The sequence below is a fragment of the Suricata suricatta genome, chromosome 12, assembly GCF_006229205.1.
Source record: "Suricata suricatta isolate VVHF042 chromosome 12, meerkat_22Aug2017_6uvM2_HiC, whole genome shotgun sequence".
NCBI lineage: Eukaryota > Metazoa > Chordata > Mammalia > Carnivora > Herpestidae > Suricata > Suricata suricatta.
Window position 1 is genome coordinate 12,677,487 of NC_043711.1, and position 21,940 is coordinate 12,699,426.

At 54.2% G+C, this 21,940-nt stretch overlaps 1 protein-coding gene across 8 annotated transcripts in view; it reads left to right on the forward strand.

The window, feature by feature from the left end:
• MYO9B (myosin IXB) overlaps positions 1-21,940 on the forward strand; it is an 89,435-nt gene that overhangs the window by 20,359 nt on the left and 47,136 nt on the right. The gene's annotated exons all lie outside the window — the stretch shown is intronic.

The window sequence follows — 21,940 nt, forward strand, 5'->3', positions numbered from 1 at the left end:
CCCCGGGGCGATCAGGGCATCGGAAAGCGGCCCTGGTGACAGGAGTGATGGGGGCATGGGCCCTGGCCTGATTGGTTTGTGTAGGCAAAGCACACTCGCACGTGAGTCCTTTGCTCTCAAGAATTCGCTAGCCCAGGGGATGGGCAATGCGTTCAGGGGTGGCCAGGCCCCTTAATCTCAAAGCATCAGCGTGTAGGGGGAAAAGGGCCTGATTCAGACACTGTTGATCTCTACCCAGAAAGGAAAGGATGGCGTGTCCAAACTGAACAGTTGGTGACAGGGTGTTTTCGGCAGTGGAGCCTGTGGTACGGAAGGAAGTCAGTAAGGCTGGGGGGTGAGGGGACAGTGCCTCCTGGCCTCACCATAAAGACAGCTGAGGAAGAAATGCCTTCCACCCTCCATCCAGGGTCTCCATTGACCAGACCCCACAGAGGCCACTGATGCACCATTGTGACCCAGCCCTCTCGGTGCAGAGGTGGAAGCATTGACCACACAGCACCCCTCACTTTTGGGGCTTTGGTACCAGATGCATCCATGTCTCAGAATACAGTATAACTGTTGTTACTTGGTGAGGGCTGGGACAACGCATGGACTCCGGGGGTCTGTGCCTCTGGGTTTGGAGTTCAGGGCTCTGCTCTTTATCATCTCTAATTAGATTGTATAAGAATTAAACGTTTCTAAATAATTAAGTTTTATTAAATATAATAATGTAAGTTCTTTTCTTAGAGCATTTGGGTTTATGGAAATATTGAGCAAGACAGTACGAAGAGTGCCCACATACCCCCGCACTCTCCACACTTTCCCCGTTATTTTTTTCTTGTAATTAAAAAGAAAAGTTTTTTTTTTTTTTTAAGAAAAGTTTTTTTTAAGTTTCTTTTGAGAGACAGACAGAAACAGAGGATGAGTCGGGAGAGGGGCAGAGAGAGAGGGAGACACAGAATCTGAAGCAGGCTCCAGGCTCTGAGCTGTCAGCACAGAGCCCGACGTGGGGCTCAAGCCCACAAACTGCAAATTCATGACCTGAGCCAAAGTCGGATGCTTAACTGACTGAGTCACCCAGGCGCCCCTCATTTTTTCTAATGTTTATTTATTTTTGAGAGATAGAGCGTGAGTGGGGGAGGGGCCGAGGGAGAGGGAGACACAGAATCCAAAGCAGGCTTCATGCTCTCAGCTATCACCACAGAGCCCAGAGCGGGCCTTGAACCCACGAATCATGAGATCATGATGTGCGCCGAAGTCGGACGCTTAACCAACCACCCAGACGCCCCCACTTTCCCCATTTTTAACGTCTTGCGTTAGCACAGTACATTTGTTATAGGAGGTGAGCCAGTGACGTACGATTGTTAGCTCAGGTCCAGGGTTTACCCTGGGGTTCACTCTCGGTGTTGTATATTCTGTGGGTTCGGACAGCGTCACCAAGGGCACCGTCACCCCAGCATACAGAGGAATTCCACTGCCCTCAAGTCCTCTGGCCACCGTGTTTTTGTCCCTGTCCCCAACCCTGCCGGCCCCTGATCCTTTCACCGGCTCGACAGTTCTGCCTTTTCCCGAATGCTGTAGAGTTGGATGCGTATTGGCCGTAGCCTTTCCAGGCCGCTTCTTTCACTTAGTAGCATTCATTTAAGGCTCCTTCATGGCATAAGAGCTCATTTCTTCATACTGCAGACTAACACCATGTCATCTGGCTGTGCCGTGGCCTGTCCATCCATGGGAACCCCAGACCCTCCCTTCACGGTGAGGGGGCTAGGGGACCTACCCACCCCGAAGTGTTGGCCTCCGGCCTCTATCTAATCCCCCCCAACCCCCGCTCCCCCCGCTGCCAAGTTGAAGGCCTGACACAGCCGCTTTGCTGCCATGCAAATTCACTGAAAGCACATCTAGGCTTCGCCTGCTGAACACATTTCGGTTCCTCTTCCTCCCTGATGATGCCTGAGATCACCAGCGAGAAATTAATTGGGGTTGTGCAGTTTGGCCCTGTGCCAGCACGTAGAGCCAGCCTGTTCCTTCTCCTGTGTACGTAACATAAGGAGCAGCCATCACTTATGCAAGCGTTTTAGAAACTACCAAGGAATCAGCCGTGGCGTGTGTTTCTTCTTAACACTGTGTACCCAGTGTTCGCTGCTGCCTCCTCTGTTCGGATCATCTGTTCCTTCTACAAATATTCCGCGTGCACATCTGCCACGTGCCGGGCCCCGTTCTAGGCACGGGGCTGCGTGGGGCCCAAATCTGCGTAAAGCCTACCCTTGTGGAGCAGTCATCCCGGCAATGAGGAGGCAGGCAGCCCAACAGATAGCGGGGCCTCGTGTGCGAGCTGGGAGCCAGTCAGGACAGCAGGCATGCCCAAGGAAGAAGGGTTAAGGGGGCAGGAGGGGAGAGGCGACGCTGAGCTGGGCCCAGAAGGAGGCCAGGCGAGCCACGCGGCGTCTAGGAGGCGGGCATGGCCAGCGCAAAGCCTCAGGGACTGGACTGTGCCTGGCGTGTTAGGGCCTGGAGGGCACAGGAAAGGGCCAGGGCAAGAGGCAGTGAGAACAGGGAAGTGTGGGGAAGGGACAGGCAGACGTTTGGGACCCTGGGCTGGGAGGGTACGTGTGACGGGTAGCCACAAAGGGTGTCCGTTGGTCGATCGGGCTCTGTCCCAGCTCCGGAACTTAGCCTCGGTGATGTTCCCCGTGATCCCACCACCTGGCAGCGATAGTCCACAGCCACGACGGGCACTCTAGGCCAAAGCACCAGTGCCTGGCGTTCTGTACCAGGTGAAGTGGAGCAGGCCACCGGTGCCGGTAGGAGCTATGTACGTAAACGAGGGCAGACGCAGTCTCGACCAAATCAAGCACGTGGCCGAGCGGGCCATTTACCCCTCACCGAACCGGGCAGGCAGTTGGGTGTGCCCGTGCTCGGTGTGGACACCAAGCCTAGATATCCCAACACAACACAGTGAACATGCAGGCACGGCGTCCACGGTGCCATGTCCTTTCCCGGGCACCGGGCTAGGGTCCCGAGGCTGCTGTAACAAATTACTGCAAACCGGGTGGCTTAAAACAGAAGCCTACTTCTCAGACGTCTGAGTGCAGGGTAGCGACAGGGTCCTGCCCCACTGAAGGCTCTGGGAGAGGGTCCTTCGTCACCTCTTTAGGCTCCCGGAGGCTCCAGCGTTCCTTGGCTTGTGGCCGCATCACCCTGATCTCTGCCTTTGTTGCCACATGTCCCTTCCCTTCTTATAAAGATACCAGTCGTTGGATTTAGGGCCCACCCTACTCCAGGATGACCTCACCGTAATCACGTTGGCAGAGACCCCATTTCCGAAGAAGGCTGCGTTCACAGGGCTCAGAACATGGACGTGTTAGGAGACAAGTCCACCCACGCCGGGCCCCTGTTGAACATAGAGCTGTGCCTTCTCTGAGGGCCGCCCTTGCTCTGTGATTGTCCTGGGGGCTCTTCCCCAGCAATTGCCCCAGGGATTCTGGCACATTTCTTCGAGGGCCGTTAGTCACCCTTCTTGCCTGGTGTCTGCACCTCCTGAGTCAGATGCCTCCAACCCCGCCCGACTGCCTCCTTCCTCCCTCCTCCCCCGGCAGCGTGAGCCAACAAGGCCAAGTTTCCCCAGCGGTTAGGAGCTCCTGGAGGGTGGTGCCCATGCTGGCTTCCAAGACAGGCTTGAGCCAAGTCCACGTCACGGCCATAAACGTGCTTCCTGAGGCGACCGTCTGGAAAGGGAGAAGCTTGCTTCAGCGTAGAGCTGGGCGTCATTCCCTGGTGGGGCCATCGTGTGCCCTGCATGCTATTGGGCGGCGCTCCTGGCCTCCACCCCACCAGATGCCACTAGCACCATCTCCCCCAAGCTGTGACAACCGAAAATGTCCCCAGACATTACTAAGCGTCCCCTGGGGGCAGATTATTCCCCAGATGAGAACGACTGCCTTAGAGTCACAGCTCTGGAACCCATGAGACCAAGCTGTTTATTTCCAGCGCCCAACGTTGAGAAATTGTTCACAAGTTCCAGCCATTCTGAGCAAAGCCAAGAGTCACTTTCTAACAACAGGAATAATTTGTCGTTGTGCCTTCGGGTACACTTTCCATCCACCAGAGTCCTTAACGACACTTCTGCCAATTTTAAAGATGAGGAAACAGGGACCTGGAGGGACATGCCGGCGTGCAAGTGTCCTGGGGTGCCGTCACAAAGCACCACAAATAGAGGTGTGGGGACGGCGGGGCGCGGTGCTTAAAACAAGCAGGAATTGATTCTATCACAGTCCTGGAGGTCAGAAGTCCGTGATCAGGTGGTGGGCCCGGTGAGTTCCTTTTGCAGGCTCTGAGGGAGAACGTGGCCCTGGCCTCTTCTGGCTCTGGTAGCCCCTGACAGCCCTTTGGTGCTCCTTGCTGGCGGTAGCGCCTCTCCAGTCTCGCCTCTACCTTCACATGGCCTTCTTCCCTTTGTGTCTCTATGTCTCTAATTTCCTTCCTCTTGTAAGGACGCCTGCCACTGAATTTAGGGCCCACCCCAAATCCAGGGTGATCTCACCTCAAGATCCTTATGTTAATTACATCCACAGTAACCCTATTTCCAAATAAGGTCCCCTTCCCAGGGATCTGGAATCTAGGGATCAGGATCCGGGCATTTCTTTTGAGGGGGCACAAGTCAACCCAATGCAGTCTGGGTTCCCCAGGCCACACTGCAGGCAGCCATGGTTGGACTGTGGTTGGAACCTGGCCCGAGTCTGAGCCTGAGTTCCTGGTTCCTCTCTTCGTCTTCGTGAGAGATTTCCTTTCCTACCTTGCCCAGGGCTGCACAAGGCCAAAGAGTGACATGTCCTGTAGCACTTGGGACTTTTTCTCAGCTCCCTGAAAGGAGAAGTTGAGTTGTTTTGAGGTTTGGGTGTCGCCAGCCTCCCCCCGCGCCCCCCCCCCCACAACTTGTGGGTTGCAGCCTCACTCTGCAATTCTGACCAGCAAACAGGAAAGGGGCACTGTGGAAAGCCGGTTCCAATCAGCTGATCCGCCCGCCCCTGCAGTTAACTGTTACTGTCACTTATTGTCACCGTTTCACACGATGTCACTCGGCCGTGCAGCCCGGCCTCCACACTGCCTCTAGAAACGTGACATTTGTGCAGGACTGACTTTCGGCTCAGATACACTGAAGGTGGAAAAAAAGAAAGAAACACCACAGGTGCAGAAGGCAGGCTCACTAGGGCAGCAAGCAGCCTGGGGTCCTCCTTCCTGTGTGCTGGGGTCCACTGGCCACCCCGGGTGCCCTCAGAGAACCTGCTGACTCTAGACACAGGCAACTGAGGCACCAGCCACTGGGCGGGCCACAGAGCATGCCCAGGCATGCCCCTTGCCCTAGGCCCACATACCTCAGCATCGGGACTAATGGTGTGGGGCTCAAGGTTGGGGTCCTTTTCATCTTTCCTGAACTGTGACAGTTGCCACCAGCATTTGCTGATGCGCACAGACTTTTAATTTCGAAAGCAGAAATGAAATAAGGATGCTTGCCATCCAGGCCATTTTCCCAAGCAGCCAAAGGCTGCTGCGTCCTGGGGTTTGGGACCTTCATGTAGTTACCGTGGCCTAGCCCACATAGACCCAGGAGGCTGAGAGGTGTGACTTCCTGAACCAGAACCATCTGGCACAACCACAGGAGGCCGGGACCTGGGACAGCATGGCGTGGGACCAAGGGGGTCCTGGAGCTCACTGCTACCCTGACCCACCAACTTCAGTCCTGAGCCCCAGCCCCCTTTGGGGCCCCCAAACACAGTCTCCTGTGACCCCAGACAGCTCCCAGCCCCCCTCCACCCACCAGAATGCCGGGTGTGTTCCCAGTACCATCCATTAGCACCAGTTCAGTCCAGCCATTACCCACTCTGCCCTTTGCTCTCAGAGACGCCTGTGCAGGCTATCTCCTTCATGCCCTCCATCACACGGATGGGCCAGCCTCCGCCCAGTGGTGGGGGCGCACAGGTGAAGCCACTCAGCCAAGGTGACCTAGATAGAAGGTTCCGGAAACAGGAGTATGCCTCTGCAGTTAGGGTTTCTTTTAAGTTTATTTATTTTGAGAGAGCACAGGTGAGCATGGGAGGAGCAGAGAAAGAGAGAGAATCTCAAGTAGGTTCTGCACTGTCAGCACAGAGCTGGATGTGGGGCTCAAACTCCCAAACCGTGAGATCATGACCTGAGCTGAAATCAAGAGTCAAGATGCTTCACTGACTGAGGCCCTCGGGCGTCCCTGCAATTAGGATTTCTATTTAAGAGCTTTATTGAGACACAATTCACCCATTTAAAGTGTACAGTTCAGTAGTGTTCAGTACATTCCTCACGTGGTACAGCCACCACCTCTATCTAGTTCCGGAACATTCGCACCCCCCACGAGCAGTCACTCCCCAGCCCCGGGCACTCACCAATCTCTCTCTCTGTCTCTACGGACCACCTGCTCAGGACGTTTCCTATAAATGGAATCACGCTGTGTGGCCTTTTGTGTCTGGCTTCTTTCATTCCATGATGTTTTCGAGGCTTAGCCACATTGTAGCGTGAGTCAGTGCTTCGTTCCTTTCTACGGTGGAGTAGCTCGCCTGCAAATGGGACCGCACTATGTTTCTCTCCCCCAGCTGCCTCAGGACTCCATTCCTTTGCATGGCTGAGTCCAAGGTTGGGTTTTCTCCTGGCCAGGCCGGCGTTACCCATCAGTGACAGGAGGGGAGAGGGGAGGAGGGCCGCATGTGGAGTCAATCCCACTGGAGACTCTCGGGGTTGGCTGAGCCACGCCAACTGGAGGCAAGCAGAGCCTGGCCAGCAGCCTACTCTGGATGAGCAGGCCCTCCTGGGAGGGCAGGGTGGACAGGTAGACATCTGGGCAGTCCGTCTGTCTGTCCGTATCCTCTGGATGTACCCACTGCACCTGCTAAGATGCCAGCAGTCAGAGGGAGGCTGGCACTCGGGAACAGGGGGGCAGTGAACACACAGGGCAAGCTGCCCAGGGCCTCCGGAAACAGACGAGAGCATTTATGCATGCTGTTGGGCACCCGGAGGCAAGGGGTCAGAATGGGACAGGGTCAGATGTGGCCACATGGGGCTGTTGCAGCTGGGTGCTGGTGCAGACTGCTGTCCGCGTATTTCATCCAGGGGGGAGCCGAGCACAGGCAACACAAGGACCTCTTGACCCCACAGCTTGCTGGGCCTTAGATTTTGTCCAGCTACACGACCCAGCACACATCACAGGCAGAAGGGTGCAGGAGCAGATGGCCAGCCGGGGTGCCTCGTGACCAGGTGCTCACCCCTGCCCTTTGTGCGTTGGGGGGGGGGGGCGGCACTGGGCTTGCCATTAGGAACAAGTGTTTGAGAAAGGGGCAGGTGGCCAAGGACAGGCCTCCATGGACCCGCTTCGGGGCATGGGCCTCAGCAGGGAGGAGGCTCAGGATGGGGAGGAAAAAGAACATCACTGATGTCGCCCACTCGCAAAGGACAGCCAAAGACTTTGCAGGAAGAGAAGTGTTCGGGCCGGGACCCTTTATCCGATGCTCATCCAGTTCCCAGATCTCAGCGCCCTAGAAGCCTGGTTGTGTGTGTGTTACATGAACGCAGGTGTTTCGCAGAGTCCTAAGACCACCTCTTCTTTTGGTGTGTTGGGGGGAAGGTTGGCAGCTGGTGGAGCGGGGGACTCGGGGGAGAGAGGGTCTCCAGCAGCAGCGTGGAGGGAAGTGTGCCAATCAGACGAGTCCAGGCCGAGTCTGGGTACATAGGCCACCTTGGGCCTTGGGCTGAGTCACCAGCCACTCCTGAGCTGGGGACAAGCTGGACTGGGCGTGCAACTTGGCCAGGGGTCAGGGGTCAGACTCAGATCTCCCAGAAGCTGTCCTCTGCACTCCGGCCAGCAGTCAAGCCTCGAGCTGTCTGGGGAGGCCACCTTCAAGGCTGGGTGGCTAGAAGGTCACAGATGTGAACATCAGGGTCACCCATCAACAGCGGGGGAAGGGACAGCCAGGAGTGGGATCCTGGGAAAATGGGCATTATTGGGAGATCCGATGGTGCAGGAGTGGGAGAAGGTGCTGTGTGGTCGGAGGCCGAGCTGCTGAGAGCCCATGAGGGAGGTGGGCCCACCCTGGGCAGCTGCAAATCTCTGGCTGCTTGCGGCCTCCCCAGGATATTTGGGGAAGTAGTTGGGGTAGGGGTGGGGGCTCAGGGCAGCAGAATGGCCTGAAAGGAAGGTGGGAGCTGAAGCCAGAACCCAGAGCAGGAGGGAGACAGGGCAGGGCAGATCACACGGGGGACAAGAGGATGGATAAGGCCCGTGCGGGGTCGGCTCCAGACCTTGCAGACCGAAACACATAGACGCCACCGACGTGGGCCAGATCCATCTCGGTTGGAAGGGCCATCCTATGACTGTAGGCCCGGGCCTCCTCAAGGAGTCCCCCTGAGAATAAGTTTTAGGTTGATGGCAGCAAAGAACACTGTCAGCATCGCCGATGTTTCATGCCCAAATGGCTTCAGATGGTTTTTGGTGACACTATGCTGTCGTGCTCACACGTCAACCCAACTGTATTCAGCACCAACACCGAGGGCGACTGGCAGGCAGGGTGCAGTCTCCTGCTCGTTTCGTCGCTCGTTCCCGGGAAGAGGGGGCTGGTGCTGTTTCTCGCCCTGAAATCAGCTTCAAATGGTCACCGCCCCCACCTCCCCCTGCCCTGCGCCCAGAAATCTCCTCGTGGCTTTGTTGCTGCCAAAGCACTTTTGGGTTTGGCCTTCCCGGAGGACTCTGAGTGACATCTTAATTTTTTTTTTAATGTTTATTTATTTTTGAGAGAGAGAGAGTATGAGCAAGGAAGGGGCAGAGAGAGGGAGACACAGAATCGGAAGCAGGCTCCAGGCTCTGAGCCGTCAGCACAGAGCCCGATGCGGGGCTCAAACCCACGAACCATGAGATCATGACCTGGGCCGAAGCCGGACGCTCAGCCGGCTGAGCCCCCCAGGTGCCCCTCTGAGTGCCATCTTAAAATGTATTTTAAGAGCTGCTCGTCAGTACCCAACAACAGAGTTGCCCAATATGAGGCCCCCTAGAGCTGAGAAGTCACACGCTTCGTGTGTGCTCCTGCAGAGAAACTTCGTGAAAGCACATGAGTGGTTCCTGACGCACTCAGTACTCCTTCCAGAGCGCCAATTTGATCTTCCCTCCACCCCTGTCCTCATGGGGCGACTTCCTTAACACAATGCCAGGTGTTGGCTGTGGGTTTAGGTTATGTCTCCTTTAAGCGTCTCCCCAACAGGAAACGAACCAGGGCCACCAGAGTGGCTTTTGCTGCTGAGAAGCATGCGTGCTTATCTGCTCCATTTTTGGCAAAACCGTGACTCATTTTATTATTGCTTTTGGTTCTACTCAGTGGGTGCCTCTCTGCTTTTTTCATATAATGCTTCATTTTTTTATTAGTATCTTTTTCCTTATTTGAAGTATAATTTCTTTTTGTGTATACTAGGATTTGGCAGACTCCAGCCCACAGGTTAAATCTGCCAGAGCCTGTTTCTATAAATAAAGTTTTATTGGCACAAAGCCACGCTCCCTCATTTACTCATCGTCTGTGGTAGCTTTTCACACTTCCTTTCACAAGGGCAGAGCAGAACCTTTGCAACAGAGACACAGGATAGCCCACAAAACTGAAAATATGTATCACCTGGCCCTTGGTAGGAGAGGTTTGCTGACCCCTCGTACCTGTGTTCATGTAGAACATTCCAGAACTTTCCACAGTTAACTTTCTTTGTGCCTTCTTCTCACCTTCTGCTCAGTATCCCATACCCAAAAATAGGAAACCAGGTTCCCACCCTTGTTGGTGAACTGGTATCACCAATTCAAATCTTCCTGCGTTTGTATCCATTCCAGGTAGAGACACATGTGTTCATAAACATCTACCCACGGTGGGGTCTGTGGTACTGTGATTTATAATAAGAAATACATACTTGGTTTTCCTCCTGTTCCTGGCACAGGACTGCTAAACCCTTTAAAATATCCTAAGTGAGAAGAATAATGTTGTATATTGTGTTACATTAATGAGGTGACGTTTGGAATGCATAGAAGGATGGGGTCTGGCTTCCTGGAGAGTCAACCATGTGACTAACAGGTTGGAACCTCAGCCCTGTGTCCTTGACCTCTGGGGGAGGAGAGGAGCTGGAGGCTAAAATCAGTCACCAGTGGGGGTGCCTCGGTGACTCAGTAGGTTAAGTGTCCGACTTTTGGTTTTGGCTCGAGTCGTGATCTCTTGGTTCATGGGATCGAGCCCCATGTCGGGCTCTGCTCTGACAGCACCAGAGCCTGCTTGGTATTCTCTCTTTCCCTCTTTGCCCCTTCCCCGCTTGTGCACACACACTCTTTCTGTCTCTCTCAAAGTAAATAAACATTAAAAAAAAAAAATCAATCACCAAAGGTCAATGATTTCATCAGTCGGGGTGGCGCGCCCAGAGGGAGCACGGGAGCTCCGTGCCCCTTGCCACATACCCTGCCCTGTGCCCCTCCTCCCTCTGGCCATTCCTGAATTACATCGTTTTATAAGAAACTGGAAATGGAGTGAGGAGACTGCTTTCCCAAGTTCTGTGAATCAGTCTTGCAAATTAATTAAACCCAAAGAGGGATTTGTAGGCGCTTCTGACTGATAGCCCCGTTGGTCAGAAGCCCGGAGAACAACCTGGCTCTCGGGCGGCATCTGAAGCAGATGCAGCCTTTACAGGACTGAGGCCCTAACCCGTGACATGTGACACTGTCTCAGGGTCGATGGCATCAGAACTGAGTTGAATCACAGGACCCCCAGCTGGTGTTGGAGGCTAGGTTGGCGTGGGGGGGTGGGGGGGACGCACACGTCAGAATTGGCATCAGAGCCACAGAATCTCCAAGCGGCTTGGAGGGGTCAGGAAAGGAAGGCTGGGATGCAGATGTCCCTTATAAAGGCCATCTCCACCGCAGGGCTCTGCACCGACTTCTTGCTGTCCCACTCACCCGCTCTGGGTCCCACCGGCAGCTGAGCGTGTTTTTACAGCCAGCACGTTTGAGCTCCGGCTGAGGGTGTCAGGGGCTGTGTGGGACTTCCTCCCAGCCTTGTACCCTCACAGAGGGCCCTTGGAGGGTCTCCAGCCACACCCTGGGCCCTGAGGCCTCCTGCCCCCTACCTGCAAGGCCACACCATCTGCCAGGGTCATGGTGGGATGGGGACACTGGGTGAGACCCCAGTGTCACCTGGACCAACCCCCACCCCCCCATAACCTCTGGATCCTCCAGTTGCCATTCAGGGAAGGTGCTAGAGCTTGCCAGGGCCAGGTCGGAAGTGTGCACCCAGGCCTGAGGCATCCCTGGAGGAAGCTAGCATCTGAGATGTCAGATGTGTGGCCAGACGGACGCGCTGGAGCTCACAGAGGGGGCGTGAGTCAGCCAGAGAGAGGAACGTGAGGATGAGCCTCTCGTGGCCGGTTTGGGGCGGGGGGGCAGGAGGGACAGCATTCCCAGGCCCAGGGCATAATACAAACCAGCAGGCGTGGGGATTCGCACCTCGCTACCAGGACGTCATAAGACGCGGAAAATGGGGAGCAGCTAGTAGGAGCCGCCTGGATCAGAGAGAGAGGAGAGAGGCGGGGAGACAGAGGGCCAGGAGGCAGCCCAGCTGCAGAGCAGGAGGGGCTGCAGAAAGATGAGAGGGTGTCAGCAGAGGTGAGGGGGGATCCGGTACCCTGTGGCAGTGAGTTTTTGGGGGGAAACACTAGGGAAGGGGTGGCCGTCCAGGAGGCGGGGCTCACTGTTGCTCTCTGTCCTCCCTGGGCCCTGCAGACCTGCGAGGCTGCCTCTCTGGGCTCGGCCTAGAAAAAGCGCAGACCCCTGACACTTTGCAACCATCTTAGGGTATTTTAGACAAAAGGGGAACTTAACATTTTTGGGAACGCTGCATCTAAGAGAAAAGTGAAATTATGGGTTGTATTTTAAGCACCCAGCCCAGAAAGGCCCCTTTTGGAGTGTACGGAAAAGGTTGATTAAAAGGCAAAGCATAGCTGGGGCCTGGGACACCCCTGCCACAGCCACCGCCCATTTCCGAAGGTTCTGGACACTTTGCTGCGGCAGGACTGGGTGGGGGGGTGGGGGGAGCGTCAGGCCATCTCTCAGCTGCATCTGCCTCGCCATCTGGGGCAGGAGCACAGCTGGGCAATGCAGCCACACAGCCCGGCACCCAGTTTGTTTCCTGGCAATTGCCCAGAACAGAGGGACCCCAGCGTCCCCGGGAAGCTGCCCTCTGAAATTACGCGTGTCAGTCAGCCACCAGCTGGCCACGGCCAACTTCCAAGGCCAGGCCCTGCAGGACTCCGTTTGCCTGAGGCCCCTTGAGCCTGAATCAAGGTCACCTGCCTGGCTACTGACCCTATGACCCCAGCGTGGGGCCGCTGACCAGTTCCTTTTAGGTGGAGGGGAGAATGGTACCACTTGGCAGCAGCAGACACCCAGGCCCAGAGCCTTCCATGAGGGGGACCGTCAGGGCTGCGTGGTGTCATTGCCCCTGTAAGGTCTTCTGTGAGACTGAAGCCCTTCCTGGCTGAATGCAGCTCTGGGACCCAGGGATCCCCGGGGTAGCTGATATCTTAACCGAGTTTAAGGCTTGGTTCTCGGCTGACACGATTCTGCCCTGAGGGCACATTGGTAAAACATCTGCAAACTGGCATCTAGAGGGTAGAAGCCAGGGCTGCTGCCGTGCAAGGTCCCGTAGTGCAGGACAGACCCCCACCCCCCCGACACACACACACCCACACACTGATCTGGCCCCAAGCGCCAGTAGTGCCAAGGCCGAGGGATCTGCTGAAGTTCAGGGGCCTCTAGAATATGCAGTTAAAAATCCGCCTGGGGCTCTGGGGCTCCCACCTGGACAAAGATACTCAGTGGAGGTATGAATGGTGGGCAGATTGTAAGGAGTAGGGAGAGAGAAGGTGACAAGGACACACAGCCCCTGAGGGAACACCTTCACTTCTCCCAAAGTGCCCAGACCAGTTCCTGCCCTGCAGTGTGTGACCGCACCCCCTTCCACCAGAATTTACCACCTGGAGGACCTCAGGGCCTGGAGCCGCCCCCTGCCAGGACGCCAGGAAGATGGGAGCAGCCATGGGGTCTGTGACCCGTGGCAAGTCTGTGTCTCTGCTTGCTGATCTCTCACCCCAGGGCCTTTGCATGCACTACATCCTCAGTGTAGAATCCTCTTGCCCCCAGTAATCTAGCTAAGTCCCACCCCAAGGCCTTCTGGGAAAGCCAAAGGTCCAGAATGTCACGTGATCAGCAGAGTCTGCCACAGAGCCAGCACTCAGCATGGCTCCCGCCACCCCACATCCTGAGGCCCCATTTGGTGTTCCAGGGCTTTTGGTTTCTTTTTTTATTATTATTATTATTTTAAAAATATATTTTTAAATATATTTAAATACATTTTAGCATGAATTGTGAAAGGGGCAGAGAGAGGGAGAGACACAGAATCCGAACCAGGCCTCAAGCTCAGAGCTGTCAGCATAGAGCCCCACGTGGGGTTCGAACCCACAAACCGCAAAATCGTGACCTAAACCAAAGTTGGACACTTAACTGACTGAGCCACCCAGGCACCTGGAGGACTGTTTGTTCCTACCAGCAAGCTAGTCAAGTTCGGTAGCCCCAGCTCTGGAAGAGCAGGGATTAAGTGTGTGCCGTGATGAGGTCACAGCAACACCAAGGTGGGGAGGACGCCTCGTGGGGGGACGCCATGACAGGGTCCCGAGAGCAGCAGAGGTGAATGAGAGAAGCCGCATTGCAAAAGGCCACACGTTCTGTGGTCCCATCTACACACGCCCAGAACAGGCAAGTCCACAGGGATAGGAAGTAGCGATCGGCTAATCTGGGGAGGGGGAGAGGGAGTGACTGCTCGCCAGGATGAGGTCTTTTTGGGGCGGTGAAATGTTCTGGCACTCTCTAGAGGCGACAGTTGCACAACATGGTGAACATACCACATGCCCCTGAATTGCACCTTAAAAATCTTTACAGTGGTGACTTTTATGTCATAGGAGCTTCACAGTTGAAACAGAAATGCCAAGTGGGCTCTACACATCTGGAACATTCCCCATGCGGACCTGCCACGTCCCCTCCCCAATTCCCTCCCAGAGATCTCGCATCTCGCTGCCATCAGTAGCCAGACCAGGGAGGGTTATAAGGAGTACAAGTCCCAGATGACATTCTGCAGACACAGTTTCTCAGCAGACAGGAGCCCAGACAGCCTCGAGATGGTTCTCTTGGCTCTGTGACCTCGTCGGTGCCTTCAGGCACACCCGAGCGTCTCCATCACCCTGAGCCCTGTCCCTAAAGAACAGGCCACAGGACGCGTAGATGGAAGTTCTCAAACGAGGGAGGCAAATGCCTCAAAAATGTGTTATCCAGCCCACCCTTCCATCCACAGAAGCCCACTGGAACACCCTTTATGCCAGTTGCTGCAACTCCAGGTGCTGAGTGATGGTAAAATTGGCCAGAGGGGATTGGCAGTGGCCACGCCGGGGTGCATCCCCTGCATTGGGCCGCTGCCCCGACAGGAAGGTTCGGACCACAGTTCTGCAAGCCGATTCCATCAAAGGCCCCATAGTCCACACTTCCACGTTGTAGGACCATGCAGGCACAGCCTCAGTCAGGTACTATGGCCCTCGAGGAGAAAAGCCGACACAGAAAATACAGAAATGAGTGGTGAGTGGGGCCACGTGCCCATAAAACTAGTTCTAAAACCAGGTGGTGGGAGAGAAGCACCAGACAGACCCCCATTGAAGGATCTTCTGCAGAATACCCAACCGGCCCTCCTCAAAACTGACGGGTCTCACCCACAAGGAAAGTCTGAGAGACTCGATATGGAGACATCAGGGAGCCAGGAAGACTGAACGTGGTAGGGGATCGTGGGCCGGATCCTGGAACAGAAGAGGGACATTAGGGAAAAGCTGAGGACATGAGGACATCTGATCAGATGTGAACATAATTAATAACTTATCAATCAGTGTTGGTTTGTTGGTCATGAGCAATGCAAGGTTAATAGGGAAGCTGTCAGGTACTCAGGACTTTGGCTGGAATGTTCTTTAATAACTTTTCATAAATCCAAAACTACTCTAAAATGAAACATTCATATTTTTGGTAAAAAGTCACTCAGCCACAGGTGCCTGGGTGGCTCTGTCGGTTAAGCATCCAACTCCTGATTTCCACTCAGGTCATGATCTCACAGTTTCATGAGTTCAACCCCTGCATCAGGCTCTGTGCTCACAGTGCAGCACCTGCTTGGGATTCTTTCTCCCTCTCTCTGCCCTGATCCTGCTCATGCTCGCCCACTCTCTCTCAAAATAAATTAAAAATAAAAAAGTCATTCAGCCAGATTTGGCCTGTGGGGCAGTTTGCAGACCCTGGGCTTAGATAAGTTCCCACCACCTCGATGAAATGTTCAAAGTAAACCTCAGACAGGTAAGATCCTGGCTAACTGAACTTGGACCGCACGCACCTCTACCCTCTCCCACTTCCCCGTTTCTGGCGGCAGAGCCATCACCAGTGGTCTTGGGTGCTTTCCTCCATCACCCATAGGCCCGCTGCCACCATATCCTTATTTCTTCCTCCGATGTATTTTCCACTACGGCCGGGACCCTGGGCCCAGTGGCCCCACCAGTGCGTGCAGGTGACAGTGGTGGACAATCAGGGCAGCGTCCAGAGCAGCGGCTTCTCGCCCAGGCCCATCTGGGCGCACAGCACAGCCCCCGGACAGGGCGGTTTCCCAGACGAGCCCTTGCTTCTCAGAACTATGAGGACCCAAAGCCAGGGGGCAGTTGTCAGCAAGGATTCCTTCTCCTGCGCCTGCTCGGGCATCATCACAGGGCCCCCCCCACACCCCTCCACCTTACCGTGCCTGGCAGAACAAGGTGGTCAAGTGGGACAGGGGCTAGACCTGCCTGGGGTTGGTGTGCAGGTGGGGAGTGACCAATCCTGGCAAAGCCCCGTAGTATGAAAGCTTCCCTTCTCTCGGGCCTAAACATCAGGAAGGCAGTCGGATTAAACCAAGTATATTGACCACCAAGTATTTTGCTCCATTCTGCCCTTTCGACTCTTGAGACCTCTACTCCAGAAGTCCAGGAAAGAAAGTGTGTAAGTAGACATTCTTTTGCTTTACTTCTTCCCAGAGATATATCATTTTGTTTTTTGGGTTTTTTTAATGTGTATTTTTGAGATAGAGAGAGAGGGAGACACAGAATCCAAAGCAGGCTCCAGGCTCTGAGCTGTCAGCACAGAGCCCGACACGGGGCTCGAACTCACGAACTGTGAGATCATGACCTGAGCCGAAGTTGGACACTTAACCCACTGAGCCACCCAGACGCTCTGAGATACATCATTTTCATAATAGACCCTAAGGCCATAGTTCTTATCCTACCATGAATCCGAAGAACTCTCTCAGGCCCTGGTTTAAGCATTTAGATTCCTCAGCCTTTCCAGAAATTTCTACAGATCTGGGCTGGGAATCCAAGACTCTTATCTGTAAGAAGCTCCCACAGCTCATACTTGGGGTCTCAACTTTTTCTCTCCCTCTCCCCAGCCCACCAGAGGGGCAGGGGAGCCCCAAGAAAACAAGTTTGCCCACCCCAGGGAAGGGGGATGGGGTCAAAGGCAACCCCTTCTCCAGGGGTGCAGAAAGAGTCCATAGAGCCTGCACGAGGGCAGCGAGATGCTCTGGAGACCCACCCACGGGAGCTCATCTTCCCTCCCTGTGTGCAAATGCTTGGTTTTGATGCACAGAAAGTACCCAAAGCCCTCAATGTTGTCACGGTTGCCACCCAAGTCCATGCTGTTCAGGACCGGGGCGGGGAAGGAGTCGTCCTCCAGAGCTGGACCCTTCCGTAATGAACTGCCCGCTCCCAGAACCCATCACCTACTCACACTCGCCTCGCAGAGTGCTCTCTACCAGGTACATCCCGCCACACAAATGCCATGCAAATCAGGTTGACAGGTTCAGGATTTCAAGAGGCCCTCATGTGACCGGAGCAGAGAGTGGCCCCGAGTCCAGTTACTCAAGCCACATCCGTGCACGGCAGGTGGGGAGGACAGCTAGTGGTGGCAGTCGCAGCTTCAGAAGGGAATGAGTCTGTCGTGCTGCGAAATGTGACCGGGCACAATCTGCCTGTTAAAAGGAGGGAATTTTCAGCTTGGCTCACAATGAAGACACACCTAAATCAAAGTGGTTCAGGGTGCTACAAATGGAGGGAAAAAAAAAAGCCAGGCTCAGAGGTAGCAGGCAGATAGAAACAGGAGGGAACAGAGCTGCAGTTCTATGGACCCAGAGAAGGCAGAGCTCGGGGCTCTGTTACATGTGACATTTATCATAATGCCAAAAGCTTCAGTTTACACTTAAGGTATAATAGTTGTCAGTGTCTGTGCACCAAACACAGATGCTGTCGTTACAAAGTGGGAATTGTAGAAGATACCAGGAGAAACAGATACGAACACATAACAGGAGGCTGGTTGAGTGGGCAGCAAATCGGCAGGTGGGTAATATGCCCAAACTATATATTTAGACAGATCTGTGGCCATGTTGCAAAGCTTGACTCTGATATGAGAATAAATTGAAGTGTTCACAGAGCATTCACAAAACTCATTGCTATATCAGGCCATAGAGAAAGCATCTAGAACTTCCACTATAAGCAGTACCCTTAACAATGCAATAAAACTAGAAATTAATTTTTAAAAAATTTTTAACATTTATTTTTGAGAGACAGAGCATGAACAGGGGAGGGGCAGAGAGAGGGAGACACAGAATCTGAAGGAGGCTCCAGGTTCTGAGCTGTCGGCACAGTTGGATATGGAGCTTGAACCCATGAACCGTGAGATCATAACGTAAGCCTAAATTGGATGCTTAACCAACGGAGCTACCCAAGCACCCCTAGAAATTAATTTTTAAAGGCCCTTTTACATGGAGATTTTTTTGAAAAAGAAACTGTAAGTTTCTGTTAACTCCTGGGTGAAAGAAGGCCTATAAACCAAAATTACAGATTTCCTAAAAATTAATGACAAAAATTATATATTATCAGAATCCACGAGACCCTTTAAAGCAGTATCAAGAGGACAATTCGTAGCCATAAGCACTTAACATTCATAAATATGAACAAATGAAAGTGGCTTCATTTCCTAGCTCAACACCCAAGAAAAAAAGGACCAAGTAAACCCCCAAGAGAATGATTTGGCTGTCACAACAGATAAGATGAGCCCACGGGGATTTGATGAATTCCTCAAATATTTTTGGTGCCGTAGGAACCAAGCAAGTTCTCTCCCTGTCAAAGCTTAATCTGTTCTTTAGTCTTTCTGTCTTTCTGTGATCTAACACGTGGTTTCATGATAACCTAAACAAAAATGTAGTGAACTGTGAGGTACAATCACTTGTTTCATACTTGGTTTTCTCCTCCCCTTTGTCCTGTTCCTCCTCTTCCTTGTTCCAGTCGCCCAGGGCCTTGGTCTGGTCCCCCAGGAGCCCTTGCTGGTTTTCAGTGTTTCTGTACAAGGCTGTGGCTGATCGTTGGTGCCAGTCCTGATAAGAGAGACAGAGCCCATTACACACTGGGGACACGGGGGCAGGGTGAGCATCCCATTCCGTCGTCACTCAGCTCTCTGCAGATGCCTGCTGTCCATTCATCCGTCCATCCAGCAGCTGGCTGTTGAGAGCTGCTGGTTGCCCCCAAGCCCCACAGGCAACAGGAAGGGAGCAGAATCCAGGCAGAGGCAGGGTGTCAGCAGGGCCCTGGAAAGCCCTCACTTCCTGCCCTGTACCTCCAGGCCCCCTGAGCCTGCAGGGCCGCCTGGGCAGGCTGGCAGCAGTGGGGAGGCTCCTGTCTCCCACCCCACAGCCCCCTCCTCTCACCACCATTACCTCCCTCCCCCCATCGTCATCCTTGTCCTCCCCTGGCACCACCCCTCCCATGAACCGGCGCCCCCTCCCCTACTCCCCATATAGCACTTCCGTGGAAATCGCTTTAGTCATACTCCTACTTCTGTACTTCCTGGGACCTTGTGGGCCGATCCAGCCCTCCGTGCTTTAAGATCCTGCGTCTCTGTATACCCGCTGTGCCCCAGGAGACCAGTCCATCCAGACGACGCTCACTCTCCCTGCGTCCAAGTGTCCATGTACCTGACAGCCCCTAGAACAGCGGCCAATACACCTGTCCCGGGAAGGACCCCCGGTCACTTTCGGCTCTGCCGCTGTAGTCCGAGAATGGGCACAGACCATACGTTACAGACATGGGACATGTTTGTGCAGCAAATAGAACTTTAATTGTGGACACCGGAAGGTGAACTTTATGTCCTTTTCATGTGTTGTTAAATATTCTTTTTGATTTTTTTTTTTTTGCAAGTGTTTAAAAATGTGAAAACCATCCTTAGCTTGCAGACTGTTCAGAAACAGGTAGCTGGCCGTGAGTCGCCAACCTCAGGAGAGGTCTGTGCCCAAGGCTACCCTACCCTGCCGGGCATGGTGGTGGGAGGTGGAGGGGCCTCTGCACAGCTGTGATCCAGTCATGTACAGGTCCTCTGTCACTGCCTCAGGCTGCAATGGCAGAATTGAGTTACTCTGACTAAGCCCCGGATACTTATTACATAGCCCCTCACAGAAAAGGGGTTCCTTGGTTCACACAGTCTCACTCCATTTTTAAACTCAGAGAATCGGAAGTTCTCTCCCTCATTTCACTGGAGAGGAATCTGAAACCCAAGAGCATTGAACTAATTTGCGCCCCCCCCCACACCCCCTCAGGCCTTCCACCTTGGCTCTGCTAATGGTAGTCTTGGGCCCACAGCCCTCCCCCAGGGCCACCGGGACCCACTGGAATCCCCTGCAGACAGAGCCGTTTTCCTGGGCTCCCTGCCAGCAATAGCCCTCCACCCCACCCAGGGTTCTTTTCTGAGCATTTCCACTCAGGAAAGCCCCAAGTTCAAGTGGACACCCCAGGGCTGTTTGCTCAGCATACCTGGCAGAGCCATCCTCCACCAGGCCCCTCAATCCATGGGTACCTGGGCAGAGACACTGCCAGTGGTGCTTTTGTGCTCCATCGGGCCCATGGGATACCTCTCCGGGTGCCTCTTGCCACGTGCAACTGTTATCTGCCTCCCCAAATGAGCACAGCCCGTCAGTGGGTGCAGGCCAAGCGCTGTGTCATATATCAAAGTAATGCCTGAAAGATCCAGAAAAAGAAGTCTGGTTCCAGCATGCCAGCACTAGCTTCCGGTTGATCCCCGAGTTGCATTCTCTGCCCCCACCGATGACGCGATGGAAATGGCTCCTGCAGGCCCGCAAGTGGGGGACAGTCTCTTTTGACCCCGTCTTTGGGCTTCATTGTTGCCTAACCTATACTGATGTTCTTTCACCAACTTCAGCCTCTGCCTGCAACCCCAGCCACTCTTCCGTCTCCATGCCCAGCCTTGGCTTGGACACGAGAGATCCGGAAGCCTTGAGTGGCTCGTGGTCTGAGGCAGGGACTGAGGCTTCACCCAGAGGTGGCGTTGCAGAGGGAGGGGCGGCAGGAAGGCCACAAAAGGCAGCGGGCAGCCCACCCTGCTTGGGCGGATTGGGGGGGCTCCTAGAGATGGGGACACCCGATCCACGGCCAAGGTGGACGTGTGGGGCACCCCCTTCAGAAGCTAGAACAGTCCCAGGCACACAGCAGCCAATCAACAAATTGTCAGGTGGGTGGATGGATGAACGAATGAGTGAATAGGACTTACGTGCCAAAAAGCCTCACAAACACTTGGGAAGTGAGGTCCCTGTGGACAGAAGATCAGGAGAACAGGGAAGGCCAACCCCGAAACCAAGACAAAGCCATCGGAATAACCTAGAACTTCCCTCTGAGAAAGGGTGGCCACAAGTAAATCGGGGCAATAGCGTTATCTTGGGTTGGGCCATCTCAGCCTAGCCAGAAGGACAGCCACCCCCGGGGCAAGGAGGCTGGGGGACTTCTCAATAAGGGAAATCCCAGCGTGGGGCTCACCTGTCGACATGGGAGAGAGGCAAGTGCATTTGCCTTTGTGAGCTCATCCATGGGGCTTTCGGGTTTTGAAATCTGAAAGTAAAACAGTGTTTGCCTAATGCAGTCCAACGAGGTTTGTTTGGTTTTCATGCGGGGTGTACCAGAGATCAGGGGCGTGAGCTCAGAAAGGGCTTGGGAATCTACCTGCTTGGTCACCAGGCCCAGGGTGAGCGGCCTTAGCGAGGCAGGCACCAAGAATAGAACTGAAGAAGGAACCCGGGCTGTGGGGACTGAGGGGGCCAATGCAGGGCGTGTGGCCCTGGACCAAGGACACTGGGTTCCAACCCAAGGTCATGTCAACTGCCTTCCTGTGCTCAGACTTTGGAGAAGTTGGCAGGCCTCTCTGTGCCTCAGTTTCCCCTACCAAAATGGGGATTGGCACACACGTCTCTTAGAGGAATAGGAGCAGAAGAAAGAGCCAAAAGCCCCAATCACGCCTGGTGTGGGACTGGCCTCCTCAAGGGGCATTCTGTGATGCTATCACCATCCTTCCCGAAATGTTTACCCTGCATTTCAGCCAGGAGCGGAAGCATCCTGTTTCAATAGAAAATGCACCTTCTAAACTTTCCACCTAAGCAAGATGCCCAGCCTCGATATCCCCAAATTAAGAAACCGTTTTTGAATTTCCCAAAAGAAGAACCTCGAAGATCAGGACCATCGGAAGAAAGTCAGATGGCCTCCAGCTCTTGGCATCCTTGGCAGGGTTGAGGGTGCCCCCCACCCCCAGGCCCAGGGGTTATCTGCCCCATCAGAGGAGGGGTGGGGGTGGGGGCGCTGCACCTTTGTTAGTCTGACCTACACACCGCGCCTGGAGAAATCTGAATTACACAGTCATCTCTTAATGGGTTTTTTCTTCTATCACGATTCCTTTTTTTTTCCTCCAAAGCGTGCAACTTCTATTAGAGATGTG